Source organism: Perognathus longimembris, chromosome 24 (genome assembly GCF_023159225.1).
Source record: "Perognathus longimembris pacificus isolate PPM17 chromosome 24, ASM2315922v1, whole genome shotgun sequence".
NCBI lineage: Eukaryota > Metazoa > Chordata > Mammalia > Rodentia > Heteromyidae > Perognathus > Perognathus longimembris.
Genome location: NC_063184.1, coordinates 8382074 through 8396791, shown reverse-complemented (window position 1 = coordinate 8396791; position 14718 = coordinate 8382074).

Below are 14718 nucleotides of genomic sequence, written 5' to 3'. Positions count from 1 at the left end.
CCCTGTGATTCAAACCTACCTAAGATGAAAATACTCCATAGGAGGACTTGGAAACACAAGCATGAATAGGAGACAGCAGAGCACAGGCCTGTAATGGGCCCACAGTCAAGCCAATAACTGCCTTGTGAGGTTAATTTTATGATGCCATTTTCCCCCTAAAGGCAACACAAGCTAGTTTTAAAAGTGCCTGTTCTTGATTTGTATTTCTTCAGAAACTTGAATATTTCATTTATGGATGCTTAGCAAATGGAAAAAGTTTACAGAGCTAAGAAGCACTTATAGGAGATATGTGGCAAAACTTTAAATATGAAATCAAAGTGATTTATAAATGAATACCACTATTGATTTTCTTCTTTCTTTGATCTTACATAAATTCAGACTTAGAGTTCAAACAAAATGTTCTACATACTAATTACTTTTCCTAGTTAATCTTTCCATCTGTAGTCACACAGTAAAGGAATATTTCTATAATTAGACGTAATAAAAAATATTCCCAAATTGCCCATATTTTAAGTTAGGAAAAGTTTTCAAGATAAGTTAAAGTACTAAATTATCAGTGAATATATATTTAACAACTATTCATGTAATGACCATTTTAGAGTACAGAATTTTGTCACTAGTATTGTGATGTACAATATAAATTACTTGATATAAAATGTAACCGTAACTTTAATATAATTTCTTGTTACTGATTGTCTCTATTTTGTTCATAAACCAAATGATAATTATATTATTTGAATCCATGAAAATACAAAATATATAAAGCAAATTTTTATCACCTAATTAGAAAACATTGGAATCATAGTTTTGTCTCATAATGAGGTACGGCTTTTTCCTAATTAAAAAAAAATGAGGTGCTGTGCTCCAATATGATGGATGGACATCTCAGAAATCCTCCTTTTAATAGCCTGAAGAAAAAGAACATCTAAGTGGTTTTTTTTTTTTGCAAGGAATTGCATTCATTTTAATTTACAGAGTACATTTTTTTATTAGTTTGTGTTTATCTAATTTATATTTGGCCATGCTAATTACATGATCACATAGGGTTAAATATTCCTTTCTTCAGGGAGTCATGTGTTGTCTTCCACCAATACACATAGTATCATCATGGATCCCTGAACCTATGTTAATATCAGAGATTATGTATTTCTCTGCAAAGATGAAATAAAACATAAAAACTGCATTCATCAATCTCATATAGAGTAAACAATTCCATTTGGCACACCAATAGTACTGATGTGGTTTTTTTTACATATTATTTTGGCAAGAAGTTCAGAACTTCACTCTAGTGTGGATGATGCTATAAACAATATTACTCCAGACTGGATGATATGACAGGTGTCATATAGCAGGGTCTTGTCCATGGAAAATGACAGTCTCTCTCTGGTCATTCAAAGACAAAATATTTCCTGATCAACATGTGAGGAAAATAAAGTTAAAATCCTTGATACAAAACCCAAGACAAATGTTGAAGTACAAAAACCTTTGGTGAGGCTGCTCCTTCTTGAGTCAACCCACCCTCCAATCTGGAAGAGGTACTTACACTCCTTCTTGGTTTGTGTTAATAAACACAGTCCTGTTTATCTTACACAGTCACTGCTACTGCTCTACCATTGATCCATGACTCCATCTAGAATATTGCTATTTCATTGGAGATGTAATTCACAGGATTTTCTGCAGAGGTTGTTTTTGAACCTTGATCCTCCTACTCTAAGCCTCATGAGTAGCTAGGATTACAAACATGAGACACTGACTCTTAGCCATCCTTGAATTATTTCTCTACTGAGATTAAGTACCTCCTAGGTGTGCATATCTAGAAATTTGAACGAGAAAATTGTTCTATATCATTGCATTATAAAGTATCAGGACAAAGTGTTCTCTTTAAATTATTTTCCTTTTTCGGGTAATATAAAATTTAAAAAAGTTCTCATAAAATAGAAATTCTGATGAATTCTTTGAGACTTTCATGGGAAAAAAATTTCCAAAGTCTTTCTATTTTCCTGCCATAAGTTACGCCATTCTTGTTATACAGAAGGGAGAAAAGTGTTAAATCATTTTGAATTTTAAAATATAATTTTCATTTTTTTACAGAGGAAAATGCTATGGTAAACATAAATTAGGGGTGGGAAATTACCTTCTTTCCATATTGCAAGAAAATAGGATAATATCATCATTCCATTACATATAATGTTGGGTTTGAACTATCATAATAAATGAATTATTTCCTTATGGAGTCCATGGTCAATTACAAGAATGGATCAGAATACTCTATGCTACAAAATTCTGATTTAGTAAGATGGTATAGGAGAAATATATTAACAAACTGGTGACAGGATTCATGAGATTATTATTTACTTAAGTTCAAATAACATTTCCTTTCAAATAGCCTCCAAGCCAAAAACTTATTTGAAATAGCATAATACTTGAAGCTGTCCTCAGTGAGTCTCTAAGACTTTGTTTATTTAGTCCTAAAACCTATTCCTTTTTAATTTGTTTATTTACACAACCTAGGCAGAAGCCTACAAGCTGTCTTTTCCGTTAGTCTTCATATTTAGGCCATGCCTTCAACCTGCAACAAGTTGCAGCAAGAATTCTGTTTAACCCATTTGTAGACGATCACACTCATAATCTACCATCACATTCTTTTCTGTACCCTTGGTTTCTGATCAGTCTGGCCTCCTTCAAGCAAGAAAACTGTGAAGTCCACTTAATACAAATTTATCCCACTCCTATGTGTCCTCTTGGCAATTGTTGTCTGCTCAGCCCTTATTCTGTTGTTTTATTGTAAATCCCCATCTACATTTCTGTTGTATTCAGGATTAAAATCAACCTCTCTATTCTCTTCTGCAATATGCAAATTGGAATCATATTGAATGAAGTTTCCTCAAGCATTTCCATAAATGTTAGACTATTTCCTTCCACCATTTTCTCTGTCACCTTATAGTCCCTGGCATGTAGCAAAACACAAATTGCATCTCCTGAAGGAATACATGCTTCTCTTAATAGTTATATGTCACTTATAAAAAGAGTTAAAGCCTATAAATAAGTGCACATATCCAACATTGAGGAGTGTTACACAAGTAAAATAAAACAAAGGCAAAAAAAAATTCCAGATCTGGCTGGGGATATGGCCTAGTGGCAAGAGTGCTTGCCTCATATATACATGAAGCCCTGGGTTCGATTCTCTAGCACCACATATATAGAAAATGACCAGAAGTGGGGCTATGGCTCAAGTGGCAGAGTGCTAGCTGCGGCGGGTGGCAACCTCGTCCAGCGAGGAAAGGCGACCACCACACGAGGATCCTTCCCAATCACATTTTATTGAGGAGCCGCTTGGTTGAGGGAGAGCTGAAGCGAGGGGCACCAAAAGGCCAAAACCGCCTGCTTATATACCGTTGGGTGAGCATGGGTCGCTCCCTGATTGGTCTGTGACTGGTTGCTACTAGCAGCTGCCACGGGATTGGCTGGGACTAGAACTCACTTGCGCATGCGCAGGGTTCAGGCCAGTAAGTCCATTAGGCTTTGCCGTTATTTACCAGTAAGGCTGCAAGGAAGTAGGAGCCATCTTGTAATGGCGTTGTTGCCGGCTTCCTGCAGTTCCCCCTTTTTGTTTTTGTGCAGGTAAGAGTAGAGGTCTGATCTCTGTGTGCTATTTTGGAACATTGTACTGGCTTTCCCATGAGTGTTATCCATTCATCGGACGCCAGACCCGTCCGATACCTTTTTTCCAGAGGTGGGGTCTAGGGTATCTACCCACGTGCAATCAGACTTGCTCTTCTTGGGGCCTGTTACCTCAGGACTCCCAAGTGCGGTGCTATTGCCCGGCATCCTGCTCTGCTCAAATGCACGCCTATCCCTAGTGCAAGTGAAGCTACCAGCTTCCTGGGGTGCAAAGGCCGTGCAATTGAGGGCTTAGTCCCTTTTTAGGGCTGAAAGCCAAATCTGGGGGGAAGCTCCATACTCCAAGGCGGCTAAAGCCTGTGAAATTACTAGCCATGTCCCTTCGTGTTTGGGTTCGCAGGTGACAGACCAACCAGAGGCAGACCATACTGCCCCCTAGGCATAGTAGTAAAAATACGAGTAATACATGGGACTTCCATGTTGCAGTCTGCAGAAAACAAGGTGGGGAGGAATCTGCATGCAAGGGCATAGGTACTGGCCATGCCTTAGTCACAGCCCATAGTGTCATTTCTTTTGCTGCCATCGGGGCTGCAGTCAGCACTGTTGCAAGTAGCAGGGGGATCAGTTGTACCACAGGGCAAGTGGATGGCGTCTTCATCTTGCAGGTCTTTATTTTCGCAATGGGTTTCTTCTGTCGTTTCCACAGGCCTGGTCAATCTCGTTGGCACCCAGTGAGGCACTTCTTGGCCCTGAGGAAAAACACAAACAGCTCCCCTGGATCTCGTTATCACCAGATCCGGTCCATACCATTTGTTATTCAAAACCTCTTTCCACATGACCATATCCTTTCTGACAGTGACCTTAGTGGCTGCATGCCTATCAGCAGCTGACTCACCGGCATCATTTACATTTAAAAAATTTAAGGTAAAGAGTACAAGTGAAAGCCTTTCCCTGGGGGTCGCTGTCTCAGCTATTCCCCCTTTTTGTTTTTGCAGTAATTCCTTTAGGCTCTTGTACATTCCTTGGTACTTTGCTCATAGATTATTTGTTGTACAAGTGGCATGGCAGCATCCAAATTCCCAAGTACACGCTCCGCCGTCTCAAGCATGCGTGCCACAAAATCAGAAAATGGTTCATTGGGCGCCTGAATCACTTTTGTAAGGTTGCCAGCCACCTCTCCTTTGTTTGGCAAGGCCCGCCAAGCCTTGTAAAATATCTCATTTACCTGGCGGTAGACTTCAAAGGGGTAGGTGGTCTGTTCCACTGCATAAGCTCCCTGTCCTAGAAGCATGTCCACCGACCATTCGGCTCTCCCTTCTTGGAGATTCTTTCTGAATTGTATTTGTGCCTTGTCCTGAACAATGGACCTAAAGTCAAGGAACTGCCCGTGACTGAGACATGTGCGCGCAATCTCAAACCAATCCGTGGGCGTCATGGCATTAACCGTGAGTCGCCGCAATAAGGCAGTGGTATAACTGGCTGTAACTCCATATGTGTGCACTGACTCCATTAGATCCCTTAGTTGTTTATAAGAGACTGGCTCATAGGTCCTTTCATCTGTTATTGGGTTCTCAAAGACTGGAAAAGCCGTGGCCAACCTAGACCACGTACTTCTCTTTATGAAGTTGCTCCGCCTGGACACCGCATAAGGCGGGGGGGGGGGGGGGGGGGGGCAGAGGGTGTTTTTTGCCTGGGGGCCTTGGCCCCAAGGGGGTAACCAGGTCCGTATCTGTCCTTTTCGTACCTAGCAGCGGCTTCCTCCAAGCCCTCTTCATCTTCTGGGCTCAGCTCGCTGCCCGAGGTATGGCCACTCTCGGCCTCGCTCTCTGATTCACTGCCCTCTATACTAAGAGCTGAGAAGGAGTTATCAATCTTAAATTCCTCCAAAGAAGGATACAATGGGGCAACTGGTTCTTGTCCTTGTCCCTTTTGAGTTTGTCCCCGCCGCCTGCGCGGTCGAGGATTTTCCGGAGGGCTGCAGTCCCTCCTCCAGACCCTTATGGGGTCTCCCTTTTCTTTCTTTCATCTTTTTTATTTTTATTTTCCTTAGTCCTAACCACTTCCCCCTTTACTGATGAGGATTCCGAAAGACTATCCTGGTGCTTACTAAGGGCCCTTTGACCTTCCTTTATAAGATCTATGGAGTGTCCATCTTCCAGGCATGAGCGTACCATGCGCCATAAGGGCATCGTTGCTCTAGAGATCTCACCCTTTTCCTGAGCGCTGTCTAAATCCCTGCCTAACTTGTCCCAGCAAACGAGGGTCAAGCCGCCAGAAACCGCGAACCACGGTGCCTGTTGGTCTATATCAGTAAGAACCTTCTTGATAGTTGCCTTGCCAACCTTAAGACCGCGCTGTTTCAGCAATGTCTGAAGAGGAGTGTAAAGGTCCTCAGAACCGGTTGTTTTCCCCTGAGAATTTCCCATGTTGCACCCTTATCTACGAGTGTCTTATCCACGGGCGAAAACCACGTTTTCTACCGTGGGCTTACTTTCACTTTTAACTTACTCTAGATCAATGCAGCGGCACTCTTTTCCAGGTTCGTCACAGCGCAAACAGAGCAAGCACACACCAGCCACCAGCACTCACAGCGGAAGGATAATAAGAAGCACCAGACAGGAACGGCAGTCCACATACCTGAGGGAAGTTACCTCCTCATGTGTTGGGTTCTGGATCCTCTTTGTCCCCTCGCGTGGTTCCCGGGTTTCGGCACCAGTTGCGGCGGGCGGCAACCTCGTCCAGCGAGGAAAGGCGACCACCACACGAGGATCCTTCCCAATCACATTTTATTGAGGAGCCGCTTGGTTGAGGGAGAGCTGAAGCGAGGGGCACCAAAAGGCCAAAACCGCCTGCTTATATACCGTTGGGTGAGCATGGGTCGCTCCCTGATTGGTCTGTGACTGGTTGCTACTAGCAGCTGCCACGGGATTGGCTGGGACTAGAACTCACTTGCGCATGCGCAGGGTTCAGGCCAGTAAGTCCGTTAGGCTTTGCCGTTATTTACCAGTAAGGCTGCAAGGAAGTAGGAGCCATCTTGTAATGGCGTTGTTGCCGGCTTCCTGCAGCTAGCCTTGAGCAAAAAGAAGCCAGGGACTGTGCTTAGGCCATGAGTCCAGGGCCCAGGACTGGCCAACAAAAAAAATGTCCAAGGGGAGGAAGATGGCACCGCCACAGTAGGGAGGCACCCTGACTAGTTCTAACTGAAAAGCGAGCTGGGAACTCCAGCACCCAACACCCCATCAAGAACCCAGCAAAACAAGCAGCCAGAAGCAGTGGAGAAACGCAGGAAAACAAAAAGGAGCAAAAAAGAAGAGCCAAAAACCTACACGGAGCCAGAGAATCTCTGGGGCACCCTCCCCCCACCAGCCGACCCTGGCCCAAACAGGGCCAGGCTGGGAAAGGGGACCCAGCAATCGGCAGACTGACTGCCAGGAATGCAGAGTCCAGACAGCAGGACTCCACGGACCCCAGGGAGAGTGCGGACCAAGACACACGGCGACGGCGAGAAGGGGAAGTTTGGGTCCACACCAGGAACAAATGTAAGCAGCTGGGGAACCCAGCGGTGCAGAAGGGGAGACCCAGGGACACCACCACGACCTTTTGCCACACCACAGCACTCCACCCCTGAAGGGCCAATGGCGGCGCGGGACACACACACAACCCAGGACCAGTGAGTCCCCCATTTCCACCTTCCCCAACAGGAGACCATCTATCAGGGACCCAAACCCTACCAAGAAGCTAGACCTCTCTCCCTCCCCCTCCTCACCTCGAGGGAACAAAGAACCCCCAAATCAGGCAGAAAGCTCCCATGAGGCTCTGGGAAGTCACGGGAGTTTAGCAGGGGAAGGGCGGAGCAGCGCCAAGGCCACCCAGGAGCCTGAACTGGCCAAACCAGCCCTGCCCCCTTTCCAAGAGGGGCTGGGGGACAACCAGCAGTGCAAGCCCCACCCGAGGCGCCTGGACCTCGCGGACTTTTACAACTAAAATCACAGGCTCTGGTGGGCAATACCAGCACAGCAGGGACACCTGGGCCTGATCATGCACCCCCCCCCACAGTGGAGGCACAGAGTCTGTGGGCACCAACCTGCGCCCAGACACTTGATCCTACTGGGGCCCACACATACCGCCCCCCACAGCAGACTCGCAGGAGGGCACAAGCACAACCCAACAACCCGGTGCTCGCTCTGGTAGGTGTACCCCGCTCAGGTGGACAGGGCCACAGCGGCAGCGCCCATTGTAGTGGGTGCACAGTGCACAGGTGGGTGGGGCCACAGTGGCAGCACCGCTCTGGTAGGCGCACCTACACAGGAGGGCAGAGCTCTCAATCGGCCCGCACCCACTCAGTTTGGCGCATTTCGCACAAGTGGGTGGGCTGCCCCTCAACAACACTGGCCCCGGAGTGGTCCACACAGGAAGGCGAACTGCCTGATAGGTGAGCTCCTCTGACAAAGATACAGAGTGGAAAAAAGAACCAAAGAAGAGATAAGCCTCCACGCCATGCTGAATCAGTGACCAGAAAACCCTCAACAAGGGAATGCTAGGGTCAGCACAGCGCAGTGGCAGGACACTGTCCCACAGAGAAAGACACAGAACCTACCGGCCCCCAAGTGCAGGGAGAGTGACCACCTCAGCAACAACCGAGAAGGTCACACTCACCCATTGGGAAGCAAGGTTCAACAACCAAACCCAAACCCAGAGCCAGGACACCAGGACACAAGGCTCCCACTGATGGACCAGCAGGAACCAGCACAAAACCAAACCAGGGAAGCCACCCACAGATCTTCAGATGCCCAAATCAAAGAAATATAACAGTTCATCAAAGGGCAAGCCAACTCGCCAGCTCCAAAAGCAGCACGACTGAAGAGGAGATGGAGAATAAAAAAGCAAATGAGGCCATGTTAACAGAAATGGTGGAAAGTGTCAGAACGAAATCATAAAACAATTCCAGGAGTTTAGAGTGGAAGTCTTGAAGGACATCCAGGAAGCCAAGAAAGAAATGGAAGCAAAAATGGAGACAATGCAAACCTCCGTTAAAGAAGACCTTAACATCCTGAGAAGTGAAATGCATGAAAAAATAGATTTAAAATACAATTCTTTAAAGGAAGAAATTTCCACGATCAGAGCTGATCTGACAACCATAAATAGCTCTCTGACATCCATAAACTCCGTAGTTGAATCTACAGCACAAAGAATTGACCATATGGAATCCAGAATCTCTCTCGGACAATGAAGCAGCCGACAACAACCAGAAAATTACCACACTCCAAGAAACAGTGAAGATTCAGGGCAGACTAATCCAGGAACTAATGGACAAAGACAAGAGATATAATCTGCGCATATTTGGAATAGAAGAAGGAGCCAAATACCAGAGCAGAGGGCTTCATCATATTTTTAATAAAGTTACTGCAGAAAACATCCCCAATCTCACAAGGGTCCCCATCCAGGTAACCGAAGCCTATAGGATACCTGGCAGGGCAGACCCCAGAAAAGCCACCCCAAGGCAAATAATATTCAAGACTTCAGATCTCAAGAATAAAGAGCAAATTCTGAATTCAGCCAAAGTGAAGAAAGAAATTTTCTACAATGGGAAGAGGATCCGAATAACAGCAGACCTCTCCACACAAACCTACCAAGCACAAAGTGCGTGGAAGAACACCATCCAAGTACTACAGGCCAACAATATGCAACCTAGGATTAAATAATAAGCAAAATTAGAAGCGAAATTAGAAGGAAAAACCAGAACTTTCCATAGCAAAGAGGATCTAAAGGAGTATGTGAATAAAAACCAGCCCTACAGCAAATTCTAAGAGGGGAATCCCACCAAACAGAGATTGTACAGGACACACAGACAGAAACAGAAAGAAACTACAATATCCAGAGCCCAACAGAAAGAGCAGCTCACTAAAGACAAGAAGAAAAAAAAAGAGGAAAAAACAGTCCAACAAGAAAATGGGAGAAAAAACACTCATAAATATAAATAGTATAAACTCTCCGATAAAGAGAAGCAGACTGGAAGAATGGTTCCGCAAACAAAAAGTTGGCATCTGTTGTCTACAAGAGACCCAACTTACAGCAAGGGACAAAAACAGGCTCCGAATGAAAGGATGGAGCAAGATCTTCCAAACAAACGCACCTACCAAAACGGCAGGTGTAGCCATCCTGATCTCAGACAGGCTGGACTTTTCGTTAAAATCAACTCAAAAAGCCAAAGAAGGACACTACATTTTAATACAAGGAAAAATCCAGAATCAAGACATCACGGTGATAAATGTATATTCACTGAACAAAAGAGGCCCTACATATGTCAAGCAAATTCTCACAGAATTACAGAACAAGATAGATGCAAACACAATCACAGTGGGAGACTTTAATACCCCACTCTCTCCAAGAGACAAATCCAACACCCAGAGGATCAGCAAGGGAGCTGAGGACCTAAGTAACACCATATCCCAAATGGATCTGACAGATCTATACAGAATCTTCCACCCTACAGGGACCCAATACACCTTCTTCTCAGCAGCCCATGGATCATACTCCAAAATAGACCATGTCATAGCCCACACAAAAACCTTAGCAAATACAAAATACTGACGTCATCCCATGTATTATATCTGATCACAGTGGATTAAAGGTAACCCTCAATAACAATGGTTACCACAGAGGCTATACACATTCTTGGAGGCTAAACCCCACACTATTATCCAACACTTGGGTTACAGACCAAATTAAAGATGAAATCAAGGAATTCATAAACCACAATGAAAATGAAAATACATCACAAAGAAACCTATGGGACACAGTTAAGGCAGTACTGAGGGGCAAGATCATTGCCCTCAGCACTTACATGAAAAGAATGGAAGCAGAGCAGGTGAATAACCTCATGATGAAACTAAAACAACTGGAGAAACAAGAAATGACCAAATCTAAAATGACTAGGAGGAGAGAGATCACAAAGATTAAAGAAGAGATAAAGAAATAAGACTAAAAGCTGGTTCTTTGAGAACATAAATAAAATTGACAGACCCTTCGCAAGACTTACAAAAAAAAAGAAGAGAAGAGACTCATATATGTAAAATCAGAACTCCACTGGAAAAATTACAACAAGTACACACGATATTCAAACAATCTTAAGGTGCTATTTCCAGAACCTCTACTCAATAAAAAAACAATAATTTTACAGAAATGGATCAATTCTTAGAGAAGTATAAACTGCCCAAACTGAACCAAGAAGAAATAAATCAACTAAATAAACCAATAACTTACAGTAAGATACAGGAGGTAATCAAGAACCTCCCAACAAAGAAAAGCCCAGGCCCAGATGGATTCATCAATGAATTCTACAAAACCTTTAGTGAGGAGCTAATACCAATACTCCTCAAACTCTTCCGTGGAACAGAAACAGAGGGAGAAATCCCAAATTCATTCTATGAAGCTAATATCATACTCATTCCCAAACCAGGCAATGACCCAATATCACTAATGAACACAGACACAAAACTCCTCAATAAAATATTAGCTAACAGGATCCAGAAACTGATCAAGAAAATTATACATCATTACCAAGTAGGCTTCATCCCACAGTCACAAGGATGGTTCAACATCCGTAAATCAATCAATGTAATTCACCACATAAACAGAACTAAATCAAGAATCACATTGTTATCTCAGTCGATGCCCAAAAAGCTTTTGACAAAATATAACATCCATACTTATTAAAAGCTTTGGAGAGAACAGGAATAGATGGAACATTCCTCAAAACAATAAAAGCCATATACAGCAGACCAACTGCTAACATCATATTAAATGGAGAGAAACTTAAATCATTCCCCCTAAACTCAGGAACAAGACAAGGGTGCCCACTCTCCCCACTTCTTTTCAACATAGTGCTGGAATCCCTAGCCATAGCAATAAGGCAAGAGGAGGACATCAAAGGGATCCACATCGGCAAGGAAGAAATCAAGTTATCCCTATTCGCAGACAACATGATCTTATATCTGAAGGACCCAAAAATCTCAGTCCCCAAACTCCTATACCTAATAAACCATTTTGGCAAAGTAGCAGGATACAAAATCAATCCACAAAAGTCAGCAGCTTTTCTGTACACCAGCAATATACAAACCAAAAAGGAAATTATAGAAACAATTCCATTTACAGTAGCCAAAAAAGAATAAAGTACCTAGGGATCAACTTAACCAAGGACGTGAAGGACCTATGTAATGAAAACGATAAAAATCTAATAAGGGAAATCAAAGAAGACACAAGAAGATGAAAAGACCTCCCATGCTCATGGGTAGGCAGAATCAATATAGTGAAAATGACGATATTGCCCAAATTGTTATACAAATTCAATGCAATCCCTATCAAAATCCCAGTCACATTCTTCACTGAAATAGAGAAAGCAATCCATAAATTCATATGGAACAGCAAAAGACCTCGAATAGCCAAAGCAATTCTAGGCAAAAAAAGCAGTGCAGGAGGTATCACAATACCAGACTTCAAGCTCTACTACAGGGCCATCATAAAAAAAAAAAAAAAAAAAAAAAAAAAAAAAAAAAAAAAAAAAAAAAAAAACAGACTGGTATTGGTATAAAAACAGATCGGAAGACCAATGGATTAGAACTGAAGATCCAGAAATAAAACCGCACTCTTACAGTCAGCTGATATTTGACAAAGGAGCTAAAGACATACAATGGAATAAACATAGCCTCTTCAACTACTGGTGCTGGGAGAACTGGGCAGACATATGCAGAAAACTCAAAGTATACCCAAGCCTATCACCATGCACCAAGATCAACTCAAAATGGATCAAGGACCTCAATATCAGACTTGAAGCCTTGAAACTACTGAAGGATAGAGTAGGAAAGACGCTAGAACTTATAGAAACAGGAAGGAACTTCCTAAATATAGTCCCAGGAGCACAACAAATAGGGGAGAGACTCAACAAATCGGACTACTACAAAATAAAAAGTTTCTGCACAGCTAAGAACATAGCCACCAAAACAGAAAGACAGCCAACCATATGGGAAAGGATCTTTACCAGCACAGCAACAGACAAAGGCCTAATATCTGTCATCTACAGAGAATTCGAAAAACTAAGCCCCTCCAAGCCCAATAAACCTATTAGGAAATGGGCAAAGGAGCTAAAGAGAGACTTCACAAGAGAAGAAATAAAAATGGCAAAGAAACATATGAGGAAATGCTCAACCTCCCTGCTAGTAAAGGAAATGCAAATAAAAACAACACTGAGCTACCACCTCACTCCTGTTAGAATGCCCTATACTCTGAACTCAGGCAGCCACAAATGCTGGAGGGGGTGCGGGGAAAGAAGAACCCTTCTCCATTGTTGGTGGGAGTGCAAATTAGTACAATCACTTTGGAGAACAGTATGGAGGTTTCTCAAAAAGCTCAATATAGACCTACCCTATGACCCAGCCATACCACTCCTAGGCATCTTTCCTAAACAACAAACCCCAAGATATCAAAAAGACATTTGTACTTCCATGTTTATAGTGGCACAATTCACAACAGCCAAAATATGGAAACAACCCAGATGCCCCTCCACAGATGAATGGATCCAAAAAATATGGTACCTATACACAGTGGAATACTACATAGTGATTAGGAATGGTGAAATACTGTTATTTGCAGGGAAATGGTCAGAACTTGAACAAATAATGTTGGGCGAGACAAGCCTAGAACACAGAAAACAAAGGGGCATGATCTCTCTAATACATGACTGTTAAGAAAGTGAGATGGAGAGACAGTAGAGTCCAGGTCTGTGAAACCAAAAACTTCTAGTCAAATGGTATTTCCCACAGGATTGGGGCAGCGACCCAACAGTATGTACTAAAACCAAACAACTACTCAACATATAAAGGTCAAAAATTGACCTCTCAGTGGAATACAATAGCTCAAAAGCTATGTATGTACGTTCATATAAGACTACTGTCGACATATTGTCTAATATCGACATTACATTTAAAGCCCTAGGCGAATTTTCTTGGGCTTGGCCACGTGGCTACTGTACATGTTCTTGATACATTGTGTATTGTATATATGTCTACCTGACCTAGAGAAGAAAAAGAAAAACAGCGCCTAAGATATCACAAGAAATGTACACACTGCCCTACTATGTAACTTTTTGCACAACACCTTGTCAAAACAATTTGTGTTCAATTAATAAATAAATTAAATTTTAAAAAATGGCCAGATATGAAGCACACAAGTTTAATTTCACATCATGATCAGTGCCATTAAACAGTTCTGTTACTTTGGGGAACTGTTGATCTCTTTGAACTTCCATGTTTTTCAGCTGTAAAATGCAGCTGATGAATTATAGAATGACGAGTCTCTGTAAAGAATGAGATGGGTTAGTTGATTTACACCAAACAGTTTTGTAAGTACTGATTTTGTAGTTGTTTGTCTTTTGGGGGGAAAGGGAAACTGGGAGGAGGGAGAGGAAGAAGGGAATGAGGGAGGAGGTAACAAACAGTACAAGAAATGTATCCAATGCCTAATGAATGAAACTGTAACCTCTATGTACATCAGTTTGAAAATAAAAATAAAAAAGAATAAAATGGGTTAATATGTATGAATCCTTGAAAATTAACTTTCTTAAATATGGAGTCAACATGCAATAGCTAATGTCATGAATAGAGGAAGTAAAATAAGTCATACTCTTGATGAAGAATGTTGCAACAAGTTAAGGATTTTTAAGAGATGTAAGCAATCTGGAAAAGATTGTTTTTCATGTAATTGCTTTTCATTTGCAATTAAATGTTGGTGTAATATGTCAGTCAGTCATTAAGGCTTCTATTAGTCTACAATTAGGTCTTAAATTTCATTGACAGGATGTCATTAGTTTGGATTCAGACCTCCTCTCTAAAGAAAGGAAATATCCACTAGGTTAAAAAGTGAATCAAGCTAGGGCTGTGTCTCAGTGGTAGATGACTTGCCTAGAATGCACAAAGTTCTGGATTCTATACTCACAGCTTTAAAAACAAACAAAGATGACAGATTATGTAATGGACATTTTGAATAAAATAAAGCAAATGCTACATGTAGATTGGAAATTGCTACACTGACACTGCAGACTGC